This window comes from Piliocolobus tephrosceles, chromosome 9 (genome assembly GCF_002776525.5).
Source record: "Piliocolobus tephrosceles isolate RC106 chromosome 9, ASM277652v3, whole genome shotgun sequence".
Classification (NCBI taxonomy): domain Eukaryota; kingdom Metazoa; phylum Chordata; class Mammalia; order Primates; family Cercopithecidae; genus Piliocolobus; species Piliocolobus tephrosceles.
In genome coordinates, this window is record NC_045442.1 from 50,510,923 (window position 1) to 50,530,307 (window position 19,385).

General features: G+C 36.3%; 1 protein-coding gene and 1 pseudogene across 1 annotated transcript in view; one reads left to right on the plus strand and one right to left on the minus strand.

The window, feature by feature from the left end:
* PCDH15 (protocadherin related 15) overlaps positions 1-19,385 on the minus strand; it is a 791,018-nt gene that overhangs the window by 709,944 nt on the left and 61,689 nt on the right. The gene's annotated exons all lie outside the window — the stretch shown is intronic.
* On the plus strand, positions 3,839-14,046 carry LOC111551306 (annotated as a pseudogene).

Sequence of the window (19,385 nt, forward strand, 5' to 3'; positions counted from 1 at the left end):
ACACACACACACACACACACACACACACACACACACACACACACACAAAGACTTAAAGGAACTCACAGAGATACTTTAAAATATTGAAAGCATCAAAGCATAAAGTGATGAAAGCTGATCCAAATTTAAGAATATGACACTTAGCCAAGGCATAAAATATCACCCCTTCATTATAAGCCATCTGAGAAGAAGAAATCAATCACTATTCAATGTATGAGTAAACATATTTTAACAAATGAGTAAACTTTCAGTCATTAACTTCAATGTAATTTAAAGAGGGAATTAGTCAGCAAATGTGAAAGTACAGCAAATAAATGAAAAATAATGATGCAAAAATAATAATATAAGATTTGAGTTGAATGTAAACAGAGTTATAGAAAGAAAGAACTGTCTTTAATTCTTTAATCCCCAATGTAAATTCCAGGATGTTAAATGAGTATGTTTTATAATTTATTTATTTTCCTACACATTTATTAATGACAGTAAAAGAGTTTCTAATATTTTGAAAAGAAATTAAAAGTTATGGAATAATAATATTTATTCTTAAGATAAACTTGTATGATTTCAGCTGGGATCATCATGTTTATCGTCCTTCACTAGCATGTAAAGTGAGAAGTGTGGGTATTAATTTATTATCTGTTTGTTTAAAGTGAATGACACACAGCTTAGTGTTCTATCAATAGAAAATTACTTAAGAGGAAATGATATCTTAAATGATATCATTTAAGATGATATCATTCATTAATAAATGATATCTTAAAATCAATTTTAAGATAATGCTTCTATTATGTATGTTTCTGTATCTTTTTTTTTTTTTTTTTTTTTTTGTATTTTTTTAGTAGAGACGGGGTTTCACTGTGTTAGCCAGGATGGTCTCAATCTCCTGACCTCGTGATCCGCCCGTCTCGGCCTCCCAAAGTGCTGGGATTACAGGTTTGAGCCATTGCGCCCGGCCTCTGTATCGTCTTTCTAAACATAATTATGGAAAAGGCATCCCAACTGGTGATATAATTATTGTCAATAATATAATAGTGATGACAATATATTTGTTGGTCAATTAAAAATAACTACATTAGCTTTGGCAAAACTACATTGTTCACTTACAAGGTTAAAGATACTTATCAGTGCTCTTGTGATCTTATTTTAAGATATACATTTTCATATTAATTTGTAAATGAAATGTAGGAGTTTTTCATAACCAACAGATTTAAAGCTTGTGAAGATATATGAGGGAAATACCTAGTTATGTCTGTAAGAATGAGTGATGTGCCATACTTTGTCTTTTGTTCTTGTTTTCTTGAGATAGGATCTCACTCTGTTGCCCAGCCTGGAGTGCAGTGGCATGATCACATGCAGCCTCTACTTCCCAGGCTCAAGCGATTTTCCCACTTCAGCCTCCCAAGTAGCTGCGACTACTGGTGCATGCGACCACATCCAGCTAATTTCTATTATTTGTAAAGACAGGGTCTCACTATGTGGTCTAGGGTAGTCTTGAACTCTTGGGCTCAAGTGATTCTCCCACCTCATCCTTCCGAAGTACTGTACTGGGATTACAGTCATGAGCCACCACACCCAGCCTGATGTGCCATACTTTGTAAAAGAGTTGAGAATGGCTGCTAGCCGGGGGGGGGGGGGGGGGGAATGGTGATATTATAAACATGGGTATATTTTCAAATGCATTCTAAAAGTTTGAGAAAGCAATAGAATCTTTGTCTGTTTTGTTCTCTGTTATTTCCCAAACACAGATACTCAATGCATATTTTTTTTTAAGGAGATGAAAAAATCTGACATGATTTTACAAAAAATAATTTTGATGTTAGCAATCATTACTCAACACATATTTTTGAATAGTTCAAAGAAAATTTGGTTATGAAATTCTTCTGCTGTTTCAAAAGATCCCACCTTCCATTTCTCTCTGATCTCATCTCCTAGCAATCTACCCTTCATTTATTGTACTCTAGTCGTGCTTATCTTTTTGATCTTTATCAAACACAACAAACATTCTGATACCTTAATATTTCTGTTCCCTCTCCCTGGAACACTATTCCTCAATAAATAAAATTAGGTAATTATTTCCATCAAGCTAGTATTTAAACATCTCCTGCTCAAGGAGGCCTAGCTGATAATCTGTACTTAATGCTCCAGTTTTCCTATACTCTCTCTGATCCCTCATTGGCCATTCCATTTTCTTTTATCCATAGTGTCTATCACCTGTTGGCATATTATAAGAACTCTTTGTTTATTAACTCATTTGTTAATTTTATTGTTTATCATTTATGTCTATCAATGGAATATAGACTCTTAAGAGGGCAGGCATATTTGTATGTGTTATTCACTGACATTTCAACATCACCAAACAGTGTCTGTCATATAGCAACCATTCTCTTTTTCTTTTGAGACAGAGTCTCGCTCTGTCACCCAGGCTAGTGTGCAGTGGCGTGATCTTGGCTCACTGCAGGTTTTGCCTCCCAGGTTCACACCATTCACCAGCCTCAGCCTCCCAAGTAGTGGGGACTACAGGTGCCCACCACCACGTCCGGCTAATTTTTGTATTTTTAATAGAGACAGGGTTTCACAATGTTAACCAGAATGGTCTTGATCTCCTGACCTTGTGATCTGCCCACCTCAGCCTCCCAAAGTGCTGGGATTACAGGCATGAGACACTGTGCCCAGCCCATTCTTTGCATAAGAATAAAGAAATATCCCCTTGACAGGAAATTCTGTGTATTGGAATAATATATATATATATACCATGGCAATGAGTATGTGTCATTATCTTTGTCAGCAGTATATATTTTCCTAGAAATGAAAAGACTCCCAGTTTGTCTTTTTGAATGACAAAAAGAACTGCTAATCACTTTACCAGTTTGTTTTTTATTTATCTCCAGATTAAAGTATTATTAAGGATTAATTTTTTTCCATTTAGTGAAATTTTAAACAATAAAACACTTTTATCTATGTGATTTTTCACCCATATGACAACAAAGTGTTAACATGCCCATACTATAAGTAGAAAAATATAGGTAGAAAGAACATAACTGATTTGCTCAAAGTCATATAACTCAGAAGTGACATTTGCCAGACTTCAAAACTTGGTCTGATTTTATCATCCCTCGCTGACTGTCAGAAATGATATATCAGTCCAAAAATTACCTCCTGCTTAAATTAGATGTTTTGGATGACTTTTGTAATTTTCCAGATTCCATCATTTATTAGCACCAATATATAAATGGTCACTTAGAATACAGAGATGTGCTCATATTCAGGACCAACATTCCAAAAATGGCTTAAACATTTCTGGCAGCCAAATATTATCTCTGGAGAATTATCTTCCTCAAGAACATTAGTTAGATGTGCTTTAATAATGGTTGAGCAAAGTAACTGAATACTAGATGCTGTGTGACTCTGCGAACACCTTATTTCCTGCTCTGATAGAGATCTGTTAAAGACCCTCATCTGTTACAGGCAGAGAGAAGAGCAGAGTAAAAGTGCTTTGCCTACCTGAAGGGACTGTTATAAGAATCTCATGAGTTAAATTGTGTGAAAGCACTTTGCACCCTCTAAATCCATACATTTACATGTGACTTCCCTATATGACACAAGCTAACTAACAAACTGGAAACAAACAAACAAACAAAAAAACCCAACACACAAAAATAAAATATCTTTCTGTTACCTCATTTGGGAAGGGGTCTAAAAACTCAGAAATAATAGTATTTACATGTACATGTAGTTGGTAAACATTCAATGGCATAAAAAGTAAATTGAAAATAATACCATTAGCAGAGGGGAATTGGATTTGTCTCTATTTCATCTGTAGGACCTAGCCACTAGCCAAATGCCTGAAGCCTCCAGAACCCCAGTGCCTACTGTGGTACGCAGAAAATAATGGCCTCTAAAAATGTCCACTACCTAATTCCAGGAGCCTTGGAATATGTTACCTTACCAGGTAAAAAGGACTTTATAGATGTGTTTAAAGTTAAGAACCTCCACAAGGAAAAATTGTTCCGAATTATCTGGATAGACCCAATCTAATCACATTAGTTTTAAAAATATTAAACCTTTCTTGGCTGTGGTCAGGGAGAGAAATGTGATTGTAGAAGAATGGCAGGTAAATGTAACATTGCTAGCTTTGAAAACAAAAGGAGTCCAGAAGTCAAGGGATGTGGGTGGCCAGTATACGCTGGAAAGATCGAGAAAACAGATTCTCCCCTACAGCCTCCAGAAAGTAGCATAGCCTTGCCAACACCTGATTTTAATCCACTCAGACCCGTGTCAAGCGTGTGACTTACAGAAGTACAAGATAATACGTTTGTGTTGTTTTAAGGCACTAATTTTGTGATAAATTGCTAAGACAGTAACAGATAACTAATACAGTTAGAAAACAATTTTAAAATACATTTTAAAAAGAACTACAACATGCAATATCTAATGAATAAAACCAAAAATAGGATGAAAAATTAAAATGAAACTTAGAACTTTTCTGAATTATATATTTGGGAAATTTGAATTATTTCATAATATTCTGCTCTCTAAAATATGAAAAAAGTAGCTTGTCTAATTATCATTCACCTGAAAGCAACTGTTTTAAAGCTGTCATTACAATCTTACAAAAAGTAATATGTCTCAGTCAGTCCCAACTACCCTCAACATGACCCAGTCTTGTCAGAACCCAATTTAGAGTTTTAAGTGTACAGACGCTCCAAGGAATTTTCAATGACAATCAGTGTTCCAAAAAAAGCTATGACCTACACTTGAGGCTATCCCAAGGAGAAGCAAATATCATGGCAGCATCTTACATTTGTGAACACAGTGGTAAACATAGAGCATACAAAACCATGCATGGGTATTTTCTTCTGTTTTTAACAATGGATAATTAATGTCAAAAGTGATTTTCAAACTATCAATATGCAAGTTAAAATTAAATCCTTAAAGCACAGTAAAACAAGCATTTGTTCCATTTCACAATTCATGTTTCCTTGAGAACTTATTTTCTTTCTTTCCCCCACTCTCTGCTCCTGTCCCCTCTTTCTCTCCCTCCCTTCCTTCCTCCTTTCCTTCCTTCCTTAGACTTCCTGACTTCTGTTTTTCTTTTTTAAGCTTTATTGAGGTATAACTGACAAGTAAAAATGAACATATTTAAGGTGTGCAACTTGATTTTTGTATAAGTATACATTGTGAAATGATCATAATCAAGCTAATTAACATATCTGTCATATCCATTCAACATTAAATATGTTGTACATTAGATACATAGTTACCATGCTGTACAATAGGTATATGCCACATTTTCCTTATTCATTTATCTGTCCATGAACACTTAAGTTGTATCTATATCAGAGTTATTATAAATAAAGCTGAAATGAAAATTAAAGCAAATATTGATTCAAAATAATTTTATTTCCCTTGAATAAAGACTCAGAAGTGGGACTGCTGAAGCATTTGGTAGTTCCATTTTTAATTGTTAAAAGAACCTCCATACTGTTTTCCATAATGGCTACACTAATTTACATTCCCATCAATATGTCTTCCTTTTTCTCTACTTCTTTCACAAAATTTATATTTTGACATTTGATAATAGCCATTCAAACAGGAATGTGGTGATACATTTTTGAGGTTTTGATTTGTATTTCCTGATAATTAATGTTGTTAATCTTTCATCTTTCATCTACCTGTTGATCTTTCATCTAGCTGTTCACCATTTGTACATCTTTGGACAAATGCCCATTTTTGTAAATTTATTTTTTGCTATTGAGTTTTGTGAACTCCTAATATGTTTTGAATATTACCTTTTATCAGATATGCAGTTGCAAATATTTTCTGTAGGCTGTCTTTTCAGTCTGTTGATTGTTTCTTTTGCTGTGTAGAACCTTTTTAGTTTGATGCAATTCCACTTCTATACTTCTGTTTTTGCTGCCTGTGCTTTTGCTGTCATATCCAAAAAAAATCATTGCCAGAACCAACGTCAATAATCTTTCTCCTGAAGGTTTTTTTCTAGTAGTTTTATAGTTTCAAGTCTTATGTTTATGTCTTTAAGCCATTTTAAGTTAATTTTTATTTTTGTATATAGTATTAGGTAAGAGTTCATCTTCATTTTTCTATATGTGGATATCCAATTTTCTCAGCACCATTTATTGAACAAAATACCTTTTCCCCAATGTGTATTCTTGGTGCCCCTATTGAAGACTGGTTTACTCTAAGTACATGAATTTATTTCTGGGCTCTCTGTTTTCTTGAATTGATTTATATGTCTGTTTTTATGCAAATTTCATGCTGTTTTGATTAACGTAGATTTGTAAAGTATTTTGAAATCAGAAAGTGTGATGCCTTGTTTTCCTTGCTCAAAATTGGTTTATCTATTTGGAGTTTATTGTGGTTCTATATAAATTTTAGATTTTTTTTTCCTATTTCTGTAAAGAATGTCATTGGAATTTCGACAGATTGCACGAACCTGGTGATTCCTTTTAGCTAGTATGGCTACTAAAACAATATTAATTATTTCAATTCATAAACATTTATTTTCCATGGATGGATGTTTTTTCATTTATCTATGCTTTAACATTTTTCCTTGATTCCTCCTTCAAGACAGTCAACTGGATGCAGCCAGGAGAAACATCCCCCACTGAGGAACCAGGACATCAGGAAGACAGCTGTACCCCTCTTCAGAGGGAAGACACTGAGAGCAGACAGAGAGAAGATACAGAAGGTGGGATAAAGGGAGATGAAGCTGGGAACCCTGCATGGGGCTACCACACACCAGGACTCATTCCTGGCTCCCAACAACTCTTGTAGAAGGGGTGAGTTGAACAGAAAGGAGCAACTCACTCTCACCATAAGCCTCTGGAGACTCTGGAGGAGACTCATCAGCCACCACAGACACTTGGGTTGGCAGAGAAAGCTACTTAGAGAAGTGGTAGGGACAGAACTCCAGCAGAGCCCACAGGGTTTGGTGCAGGAGCACCTATAGTGGAGAATAGCCAGGGGTGGCCATCCCCCTAGGTTCAACTTGCTTTTATAGTAGACGTTAGCTCTAAGGAAGGGGGTGAATATAGACTCTGTAGAGCAGTCTTGCCCATGAGATGAGACAGGCCCCCTGAGCACCCTTTGGCATGCTATCCCCTCTTGGGACCCCAGCCTGCCTGTACCTGCTGGCAGTGCACCCTCCAGGAACGTCAAGGGGGCCTACCTCATTGTTCCTGCACAGGTGGACCACAACTGACTGGCAGAGTGCTCCAGAAGAGCAAACTCTGTGTATACATATAAGACTGCCCATGCCCTCCCCACACAGCAGCCTTCCCCATACTGCTTTGCCTGCCGGCACTTGCTGACAGTGATCCTCTACATCTCTTTGCCTGTACATGTGTTTGCAGACAGACCTAGCCTTCCCTTCCCTGACAGTGCACGTGTGCACATGCACCATGCCATGCCACTACTGCTGGCTTGAGTGTGCCCCATCCCTTCTCACCCTGTTGCACGGCCATTTTTGTTGCAATATTGGAGGGCATATAGTTTGCCAGCTCTGCTACCGCCAGTGCTCCACTCCTGTGCCAAGACTGCTGGCACGAAACTAAGCACAGAAAACAGTGTATCTACTCCCAGGTCTGAGAAGTCACTGCTGTCAGCAAGAATGCTCACAGAAGGTGCACACAGTCCTGTGACCACTAGCACCCCACCCCTGTGCTAACACCACCACCAGTACAAATGCGCACACTATTGCTAGCAGGGACCCCCACCTTCCCAAACCATACTCCCACAGCCACTACTGCAAACACCCACATGGAGGCGGTCATCATCCATGTGGATGGAGGATGCTGCTGGAACATGCAAATGTGGACACATCCCACTACCACTGTCCTACAAAATGCTTTGGCTGCTACCAGCCATTAGAGTGTTTTGACAAGCAGTCTGAGATCACATTGATCCCTCCAGTGAGCAGGTTCCTAAACTTGAGGAACCACAGGTAAAAGCTAGGGTATGATACCAGTTTCCCAGAGTTAGAGCATGCAATGCAGGAGTGGTGAGCTGAGCCTTGGCCCCCTGAAGTCTTCCACTAACAAAGCCAGGTGACTGAATGCAGCTTATACCACAATCAAACATTCAAGGTCATAAAATAGAATAAAAGAAAAAATAAATCCAAAGGACAGTAACTTCAAAGATTGAAGGAACATCAGCCCACAAAGATGAGAAAGAACCAGTGCAAGAACTCTGACAACTCAAAGAGCCAGAGTGCCTTCTTTCCTCCAAATGAGCACACTAGCCCTCCAGCAAGAATTCTTAACAAGGTGGAGGTAGCTGAAATGACAGAAATAGAATTCAGATTATGGATAGGAATAAAAGTCATTGAGTTTTGGGAGAATGTTGAAACAAAATCTAAGGAAGGTAAGAGTCACAATATTAAGATACAGAAAGTGACAGACAAGAAAAGCCAGTATAGAAAATAAAACATAAATGACAGGATAGAACTGAAAAACACTCTACAAGAATTTCATAATGCAATTGTATTATGAGAAGAATACCAAGCTGAGGAAAGAATCTCAGAGCTCAAAGACTGGTTTTCTGAAATAAGACAGTCAGACAAGAATAAAGAAAAAATAATAAAAAAGAATGAAGAAAACCTCCAGGAAATATAGGAATATATAAAGAGACCAATATTATGACTCATTGGTGTCCCTGAAAGAGATGAGAAAAAGAAAGCAACTTGGAAAACATAAATCAGGATATAATCCTTGAGAACTTCCCCAACCTAACCACCAACATTCAAATTCAGAAAATGCAGAGAACCCCCACAAAGTACTTCATAAGAAGATTATCCCCAAGATACATAATCATAAGGTTCTGCAAGGTAAACATGAAAAGAAAAAAATGTTAAAAGTAGCTAGAGAAAAAGGACAGATCACCTACAAAAGGACAGATCACCTACAAAAGACCATCAGACTGACAGCAGACCTCTCAGCAGAAATCCTACATGCCAGAAGAGATCTGGGGCCTATATTCAATAACCTAAAGAGAAGAAATTCCAACCAAAGAAATTTATATTTGGCTAAACAAAGCTCCCCAAGTGAAGGGAAATATGATCCTTTTCAGAAAAGCAAACACTGAGGGATTTTGTTATCACCAGACCTGCCTTACAAGAGCTCCTGGAAGAAGCGTTAATATGGACAGGAAAGAACATAACAAGCAACCACACAAACTCACTTAAGAACACGGACCAGGAACACTATAAAGCAACCAAACAAATCAGTATAATAAGTAGACAGCAACAGGTTAACAGGATCAAATACACATTAATACTAACTTTAAATGTTAATGAACTAACTTTCCCAATTAAAAGGCACAGAATGTAAGCCAGATAAATAACCAAGACGAAATGGTACGCTGTCTGCAAGAGACCCATCTGACATGCAGTGATGCCAATAAGATCAAAATAAAGGAATGGAAAAAAATCTGCCAAGCAAAGGGAACACAGAAAAAAAGCGATTATTGCAATCCAAATTTCAGATTAACAAGATTTTAAACCAATAAAAATAAGAAATGACAAAGAAGGGCATTATATAATAGAAAAGGGTTCAATTCAACAAGAAGACCTCACTAGCCTAAATATATATGCACCTAACATAGAAACATTCAGATCCATAAACCAAGTTCTTAGGGACCTTCAAGGAGACTTAGGCTACCACACAATAATAAGGGAAAGTTTTGATACCCCTACTGACAATATTAGATAATTTAAGCAGAAAATTAACAAAAATAATCACAACATGCACTCAACACAGGGCCAAATTGGTCTGCTAAACAGCTACATAACTGTTCACCAAAAAAACAACAGAATGTACATTCTTCTCATGTACACACGACACATATTCTAAAATCGACCACACAATCAAACATAAAGCAGTCCTCAGGCAATGCAAAAGAACCGAGATCATACCAACCACTCTCTTGGACAACAGCACAATAAACATAGAATTGAAAAACAAGAAAATCAGTCAAAACCATACAATCACATGGAATTTAAACAACTTATTCCTGAATGACTTTTGGGTAAATAATGAAATTAAGGCAGAAATCAAGAAGTCTTTTGAAATTAGTGAGAATGAAGATATAATATGCCAGAATCTCTGGGACACAATTAAGGCAGTGTTAAGAGGGAAATTCATAGCACTAAACACCCACATTAAAAAGTTAGAAAGACCTCAAATTAACAACCTAATATCACAGTTAAAAAATTACAGAAGAGAAAAACAACAACAAATAACAACAACAACAAACAAAACACAAAGCTTGCAGAAGACAAAAAATACACCAAATCAGAACTGAACAGAAAGAGACCGAGACATAATACAACATTCAAAAGATCAATGAAGCCAGGAGGTGACTTTTTGACAACATTAATACAATAGGTAGACCACTGGTTAGATCAAGAAAGAAGAAAACAGAGAAGATCCAAATAAACAGAATCATAAATGACAAAGGGAATATTACCACTGACCCCACAAAAATACAAATAACCATCAGAGACTACTATGAAATCCTCTATGAACACAAACTAGAAAATCTAGAATAAATGGATAAATTCATACACACATACAATCTTCCAAGCTGAACCAGGAAGAAATTAAATCCCTGAAGATAACTATAACAAATTCTGAAATTGAATCAGTAATTAACAGCCTGCAAACCAAAAACAGCCCTAGACCAGATGAATTCACATCTGAATTCTACCAGATGTACAAAGAAGAGTTGGTGTTATTTCTACTGAAATGGTTCCCCCAAAACTGTGAAGGGGCTTCTCCTCAACTCATTCTATGAGGCCAGTATCATCCTGATAACAAAACCTAGCAGAGACACAACAACAAAAAAGAGAATGTTAGGCCAATATTACTTGATGAACTTTGACGCAAAAATCTTCAATAAAATACTATCCAGCTGAACCCAGCACTTTATCATGAATCCACCACAATCAATATTCTTTATCCCTGGGATGCAAGGTTTGTTCAATATATAAAAATCAATAATTATGATTTATCAAATAAACAGGACTAAAGACAAAAATCACATGAACATCTCAATAGATGCAGAAAAGACTTTTGAAAAAATTCAGTATTCCTTCATGTTAAAAAACTCTCTACAAATTAGGTATTGAAGGAATATACCTCAAAATAATAAGAGCCATATATTACAAACCCACGGCCAACACCAGACTGAATGGGCAAAAGCTGGAAACACTCTCCTTGAAAACCAGCACGAAAAAATGATTCCTCCACTTGCCATTTCTATTCAACACAGTACTGGAAGTCCTAGACAGAGTAATCAGGCAACAGAAAGAAATAAAGGGCATCCAAATAGGAGGAAAGGAAGTCAAACTAATCCTGTTTGCAAATGAAATGATTCTATATCTAGAAAAGTCCAGTCTTAGCTCAAAAGCTCTGTAAGCTGATAAACAACTTAAGCAAAGTATCAAGGTATAAAAATCAATGTGCAAAAATCACTACCATTGCTATACATCAACAACAGCCAAGCTGAGAGCCAAATCAGTCATACAGTCCCATTTACAATTGCCACAAAAAGAATAAAATACCCAGGAATACAGCTAACCAGAAAGGTGAAATATCTCTACAATGAGAACTACAAAACACTGCTAGAATAAATCAGAGACAGCAGAAATAAATTAAAAAAAAAAAAAACACACATTCTAAGCTCATGGATAGGAAGATTCAATATGATTAAAATGACCATATTGCCCAAAGCAATTTACAGATAAAATGTTATTCCTGGTCGGGCACAGTGGCTCTCGCCTGCAATCCCAGCACTTTGGGAGGCCGAGGTGGGTGGATCATGAGGTCAGGGGATCGAGATCATTCTGGCTAACACGGTGAAACCCTGTCTCTACTAAAAATATAAAAAATTAGCCGGGAGTGGTGGCAGATGCCTGTAGTCCCAGCTACTCGGGAGGCTGAGGAAGGAGAATGGTGTGAACCTGGGAGGCGGAGCTTGCAGTGAGCTGAGATTGTGCTGCTGCACTCCAGCCTGGGCGACAGAGTGAGACTCCATCTCAAAAAAAAAAAAAAAAAGTTATTCCTATCCAACTAGCAATTACATTCTTCACAGAACTAGGAAAAAAAATCGATTTTAAAATTCATGTGGAACAAAAACCAAAAAAAAAAAAAAAAAAAAAAAATAGCCCAAATAGTCGAGGGAATCTTAAGCACTAAGAACAAAGCTGGAGGCATCATGCCACCTGACTTCAAACTATACTACAAGACTACAGTAACCAAAACAGCATGGTATTGGTACAAAAATATATGCATAGACCAACAAAACAAAACAGAGAGTCAAGAAATAAGTCTGTACAGCTACAACCTTCAGCTCTTTGAGGAAGCTGACAAAAATAAGTAATGGGGAAAGAACTCTCTATTCAATAAATTATGCTGAGATAACTGGCTAGCCATATGCAGAAGATTGAAACTGGACCCTTTCCTTACAACATATACATAAATCAATTCAAAATGTGTTAAATACGTAAATGTAAAACTCAAAACTATAAAAGCACTGAAAGAAAACATAGGCAATACCATTCTGAACATAAGATCTGACAAAGATTTCATGGAAAATATGCCAAAAGCAATCACAGAAAAAGCAAAAATTGACAAATAGAATAATAAACTAGTCTCCAGTGAAAGCAACTGCACCTGAAGTTAAAGGAGAGAAAGAAGGGGAAAAGAAAGAAGAGGAGAAAGAATATGAAGGCATTAAGTCAGACCAAGCTGAAGAGGGAGGATCTGAGAAGGAAGACTATAGTGAAAAATAGGAAGGTGAGCAGGAAGAAGGAGAAACCAGAGGCCGAAGGTGAAGGAGGGGAAGCCGAAGCTAAAGAGGAAAAGAAAGTTGAGAAAAAGAGTGAGGAAGTGGTTACTACAGAGAAGCTGGTGGCAGACACCAAGGTGGAAAAGCCAGAAAAAAAGCAAAGTCTCCTGTGCCAAAATCACCAGTGGAAGAGGCAAAGTCAAAAGCAGAAGTGGGGAAAGGTGAACAGAAAGAAAGAGAAGGAAGTCAAGGAAGCTCCCAAGGAAGAGAAGGTAGAGAAAAAGGAAGAGAAACCAAAGAATGTGCCAGAGAAGAAGAAAGCTGAGTCCCTGGTAAAGGAGGAAGCTGTGGATGAGGTGGTCACCATCACCAAATTGGTAAAGGTGCAGTTGGAGAAAGAGATCAAAGGGCCGGGTGTGGTGGCTCAAGCCTGTAATCCCAGCACTTTGGGAGGCCGAGACGGGCGGATCACGAGGTCAGGAGATCGAGACCATCCTGGCTAACACGGTGAAACCCTGTCTCTACTAAAAATACAAAAAAACTAGCTGGGCGAGGTGGCGGGCGCCTGTAGTCTCAGCTACTCGGGCGGGCGCCTGTAGTCTCAGCTACATTCTCCTACTGAGGCAGGAGAATGGCGTAAACCCAGGAGGCGGAGCTTGCAGTGAGCTGAGATCCGGCCACTGCACTTCAGTCCGGTTGACAGAGCAAGACTCCGCCTCAAAAAAAAAAACAAACAAACAAACAAACAAACAAACAAACAAACAAAAAAGAGATCAAAGAAGAGCGGAAGCCACAGCAACAGGAGAAGGAGAAAGGGAAAGTAGGAGGAGGTGGGGAATGAGATGGAAGGGAGTGATAAAGGTTCCCAGGAATACAGGAAGGAAGACATAGCTGTCAATGGGGAGGTAGAAGGAAAAGAGAAGGAGGAGCAGGAGACCAAGGAAAAAGGCAGTGGGAGGGAAGAGGAGTAAGGCATTGTCAGCAATGGCCTAGACTTAAGTCCAACAGATGAAAAGAAGGGGGATAATAAAAGTAAGGAGAAAGTGGTGGTGACCAAAACAGTAGAAAAAAATCACCAGTGAGGGGGCACATGGTGCTACCAAATACATCACTAAATCTGTAACTGTCACTCAAAAGGTCGAAGAGCATGAAGAGACCTTTGAGGAGAAACTGGTGCCTACTAAAAAGGTAGAAAAAGTCACTTCACATGCCATAGAAAAGGAAGTTGCCCAGGGTGACTGAGAGTTGAGTCCATTGCAAAAGGTTAAGCCATATGACAGTTTCAAAATGCATGTGACTGGCAGCATCAAAGCAGAACAGGTTCTCCCATGTGGGCTCCAGACATTGTATTTCACTTTCTGCAATATGAGGAGACGGCATGCAAGCTAGTGTGCTCCCCTCGCCGTCTTTGGGGGATTCAAATGCATGACATTTTATGTACCTGAGAAATTCACCAATTTCCTATGCTGTTGGAAGGGGGTCTCTCAGGAGGGGGGATGTCTTGAGATGTACTATGTAAAGTACCAACTGAGCCAAAAACAATAAATAAAACACAGAACTGTCTTAACCTTAAGAAAGCTATATATGAATAATTATGTTTACCTCACTGGTGCATTTAAAATGGACTTTTGTTCATGGGAGAGCCTTGTTGACATGGACAGTTTGCAATCTTATGTTGACTGATGTTAAACGCCCAGCAGTACTTGCTCAATAAAGGTCATATTGGAAACATAGTCAAAAAAATAAAGAAACTAAAGAGCTTCTGCACAGCAAACGAAACTATCATCAAAGTTATCAGACAACCTAGAGAATGGGAGAAATTATTAGCAGATTATGTAGCTGACAAAGGTCGATTATCCAGCATCTATAATTAATTTAAACAAATTTACAGGAAAAAAACAAACAAACAACCCCACTACAAAGTGTGAAAAGTACATGAACAGACACTTTTAAGAAAACAAAAACAAAACAAAAAAAAAACTGCAGCTAAAAAACGTATTTTAAAAAGCTCAACACCACTGATCATTAGAGAAATGCAAATCAAAACCACAACAGACAACATCTCACACCAGTCAGAAAGTGTTTTATTAAAAAGTCAGAAAGTAGCATGTGTTGGCCTGGCTGTGGAGAAGAGGGCTCACTTTTACACTGTTGGTGGGAATATAATTTAGTTTGACCATTGTAAGAAGCAGTGTGGTAACTTCTCAAAGAGCCAAAAACAGAACTGCTATTTGACCCAGCAATCCCATTACTAGGTATATAGTCAAAGAAATATAATTGATATATTAGAAAGACACATGCCCACATATGCTCATTGCAGTAAATGTGGTACATATACACCATGGAATTTTATGCAGTCATAAAAAAGAATGAGATCATGTCCTTTGCAGTAACATGGATGGAGCTAGAGGCCATTATTCTATGCAAACTCATACAGGAACAGAAAACCAGAAAACAGAAATACTGCATGAGAATACTACATGTTCTCACTTATAAGTGGGAGCTAAATGATGAAAACACATGGACACAAAGACAGCAACAATCAGACAGTGAGGCCAACCAGAAGGTGGAGGGTGAGAGGAGGGAGAGGATCAGAAAAAAGTAGTTGTTAGGTACTTTGCTTAGTACACAGGTGATGAAACAATCTGTGTATCAAACCCCCATGACATAACTTTATATATATAACAAATCTACACACATACCCCTAAACCTAAAAGTTTTTTTAAAAAGAAAAATATTGTATTTTACAAAAAGTAAGCATTTTCCTTTATTAATACTTTATAATTTTCAGTGCATATATTTTCCTGTTTGATTAAATATATTTCAAAGTATTTATTCTTATATAAATATGATTTTTAAAATTTCCTTTCAGATAATCTATTTTTAGCCTATACAAATGGCACTTTTTATTTAGAGCAACTTTACTAAATTCATGTATTAATTGTAGCATTTTTTGTTTGTCACTGAGAGTTTTAGACTTTTCTGCGTATACACCTATATATCAACTGTAAACAGAGATAATTGTACTGTTTCATGTCCAGTTTGAATGTCTTTTATTGCTTTTTATTGTACAATTGCTCTGCTAGGACTTTCAGTGCTATTTTGAGTAGAAGTGGCAAGAGCAGGAAATCTTGTCTTGTACAAGATTTTAGAGGAGAGGCTTTTGGGTTTTCCCCATTGATTATTGTGTTATCAGTGGGCTTTTCTTATATGGCTATTATTGTGTTGAGATAGATTTTCTCTCTACCTATTGTATTGAGATTTTTTTTTAATTAGAAATAGGTATTAAATTTGTCAAATATTTTTCCAGAATTTATTGAGATCATCATACTGTTTTTGTGTTTCATTCTGTTTATGTTGTGTATCACATTGAATGACTTATGTATGTTCAACCATCCTTGCACCTGAGGGATAAGTCCTAGTTGGTCATTGGGTACAATTTTTTCAATGTATTGTTCTCATTTTTGCTTGTATTTTATTGACAATTTCTGCATCTACATTCATCAAGGTTACTAGCCTGTAGTTTACTTTTCTTGTGGATGTCTTTGGTTATCAGTTCGAGGTTGGCTATGTGAAATGAGTTTGTAAGTGTTCCATCGTCTAGATTTTCAAAGAGTTTAAGAAAGATTAATTCTTTGAATGTTTCGTGGAATTCTCCCACAAAGCCATGCAGTGCTGGCCTGTCCTTTCTATTTCTTCTTCAATATTGGTAGGATGTATGTTTCTAGGAATTTATCTATTACTTCACCATTTATCTAATTTGTTGGTGTATATTTATTCATAGCAGTCCCTTAAGGGCTCTTTTTATTTCTGAGACATCTGTTGTAATGTCTCCTCTTTCATGTACAGTTTTATTTATTTCAGGCTTCTTTCTCTCTTTGGTTACTCGAGGAAAGGATGTGTCAGTTTTATTTGTCTTTTTCAAAAAACAACTCAGTTTTCTTGACTTGAAATAGCATTTTTATCCTTTTTAAAATTTATTTTTTGCTTTAATTAGCATTATTTCCTTCTTTCTGATGATATTTGGCTTAGTATTTTTTTTCTTTCTTTGGCTAGTTATTTTTTAGGTTGTTTATTTGAGATGCTTCTTTTTATTTCCTTCCTCAGGAACATTTAATAGGTATTCACAAACAGAAACCATGTCTTGGGTGGCTGTGAGACAAGACGATGGATCCCCATGCCATTAACCCCCAGAATCCAGGGCTTATATACCATAGGTAAGGAGAATTGAAGTAATTTGGTCAGAATTTATGGTAAGTGTGTGCTCTTAACAGTAGTAGAGTAAAAATCTTACTGAGGCATTCCCAGAACCAAGGTTAATGAAAAGCAAACATGTTGGATTAGCATTCAAGACAGAATTGGTTTAGCCTGTACACTCCACCTCTCTGACCCAGATCTTACAATTTCACATTCTCTCTTCTTGCAAGATGGTCCCTGAGCCTAGAGAGAGGATGTTTGATATTGCACAGCTTTAGCAGTAGTACATTGGCAATGGAAAACAGAGTTGGCCCAGTTACTATAATGTTCCTTCTAAGAAATGCTTTTGCTACATCTCACAACTGTTGGTATGTTTTGTTTGCACTTTTGTCAGGAGATAGATTTTAATTTCTTAAATTTCACCTTGGACCTAATGATTGTTCAAGAGTGTATTGTTTAGTTGCCATGTATTTGTGAATTTTCTTGTTTCTTTACTGTTAACTGATTTACACTTTCACTCTATTGTAACCTGAAAAGATACTTGATAGAGTTTCTATCATCTTAACGTTGTTGAGTTGTTTTGTTATCTAATAGGTGATCTATTGTGAATAATGTTCCATATGTGCTTGAAAAGAATGTATAATCTTCTATTGTTGGGTAGAAAGTTCTGCAGATGTCTGTTAGTTTCATTTGGTCTCTCCTATTATTCAAGTAAGCTTTTTCCATTGATTCCTCTGTGGCCGTTCTGTCCATTATTAAAAGTGGAATATTAAAATCTTCTAATATTATTGTGCTGCTATAAATTTCTCTTCAGTTCTGTATTTGCTTTATATAGTTAGATCTGATATTGAGTGCACATACATTTACAATAGTTATACCTTCCTGTTGAATTGACCTTTTTATCATTATGTAATGACCTTCCCTGCCCCTAGCGACAGTTTTTGGCATAACGTCTATTTTGTCTAATGTAAGTACAGCCATTCTGCTTTCTTTTCATTACCATTTGTATAAAACATATATATTTTTGCATTCCATCATGTTTAACTATGTGTGTCCTTAAATAGTTGGTGCCAAGATTTTATTCTTTCAGCCAGTTAATATCCGTGTGATTGGGCAGTTTAATCCTTTTACATTTAAGGTAACTATTGATAGGGAAGGATTTACTCTTGAAATTTTACTGACTGCTTTCTGTTTTTCTTGTTTCTTTACTTTTTTTCTTTCTTGATATCTTATTTTGTGTTTTTTCATTTTTGTTGTTGTTTGATAGGTGTTAATTCCTTTCTCCTTTTCTTTTATAACTACCTTTTTACCTACTATAGGTAGTAGATTTTCTTTTCTAACTACTATAGGTATTTTCTGTGTGATTGACATGAGTCATGTAAAATATATTATAGTTATAACAATCTAAAACAGATAACTTCTCTTCCACATAAAAACTTCACATTTTTACCTTGCTCCCATTATAGATTACTGATAGCAGAATTTACATATCTTAATATTGTGTATCTATTAATGCAATTTTAGTTATAGCTATATTTAATACTTTTTAAAATTTTAGAATAGAATTAAAAGTGATTTACCTACCACAACTACAATAATATAGTATTTTTTATTTGCCTCTATAAATTTACCATTACCAATGAGTTTTATATTTTTGTATGCTCTTATATTGTTATTTAGCATCCTTTGATTTCAACTTAAAGTACTCCCTTTAGCATTTCTTATGTGACAAGTCTAGTGGCAATAAATGTCCTCATCTCTTGTTCATTTTTATTTTGTCTTACGTTTCTAAATAATTTTCTGGATATACTATTTTGGTTAGCAGTTGTATTTTTTTTTTTTTTCCTGCATTTTAAATATATCATCCAACTCCCTTCTGGCCTGCAAAGTTTCTGCTGAAAATCCACCAATGATCATTGGTGATCATTGGTTCCCTAATATATAACAAGTTGCTTTTCTTTTGCTGTTTTCAAAATTCCTTGTTTTTGACTTGTCCCAATTTGATGATGGTGTGTCTTGGTATGGATCTATTTGGGCTCACCTGATGTGATGCCTTTTTGGCTTTTGGGGACTAGATGTTTATTTCCTTCCTCAAATTTGGGAAGTTTTTGTCATTTGAAAAAAAAAATTATCCTTTTTATTTTTCTTTTTTTCTAGACAATCTAGGACATGAAGACAAGTTGTTTTTTTTGTTTGTTTGTTTTTTTTTTAAACAAGCATTTTGCCCCTTTATATTTCTCTTCTCCTTTCGATATTTTCGTAATTCTTATATTGGTCCACTTGATGATTTCCCATAGGGTTTTAAGCTATCTTGACTTTCCTTTTTCATTGCTTTTCTTTCTTTCTTTCTTTCTTTTTTTTTTTTTTTTTTTTTTTTTTTTTTT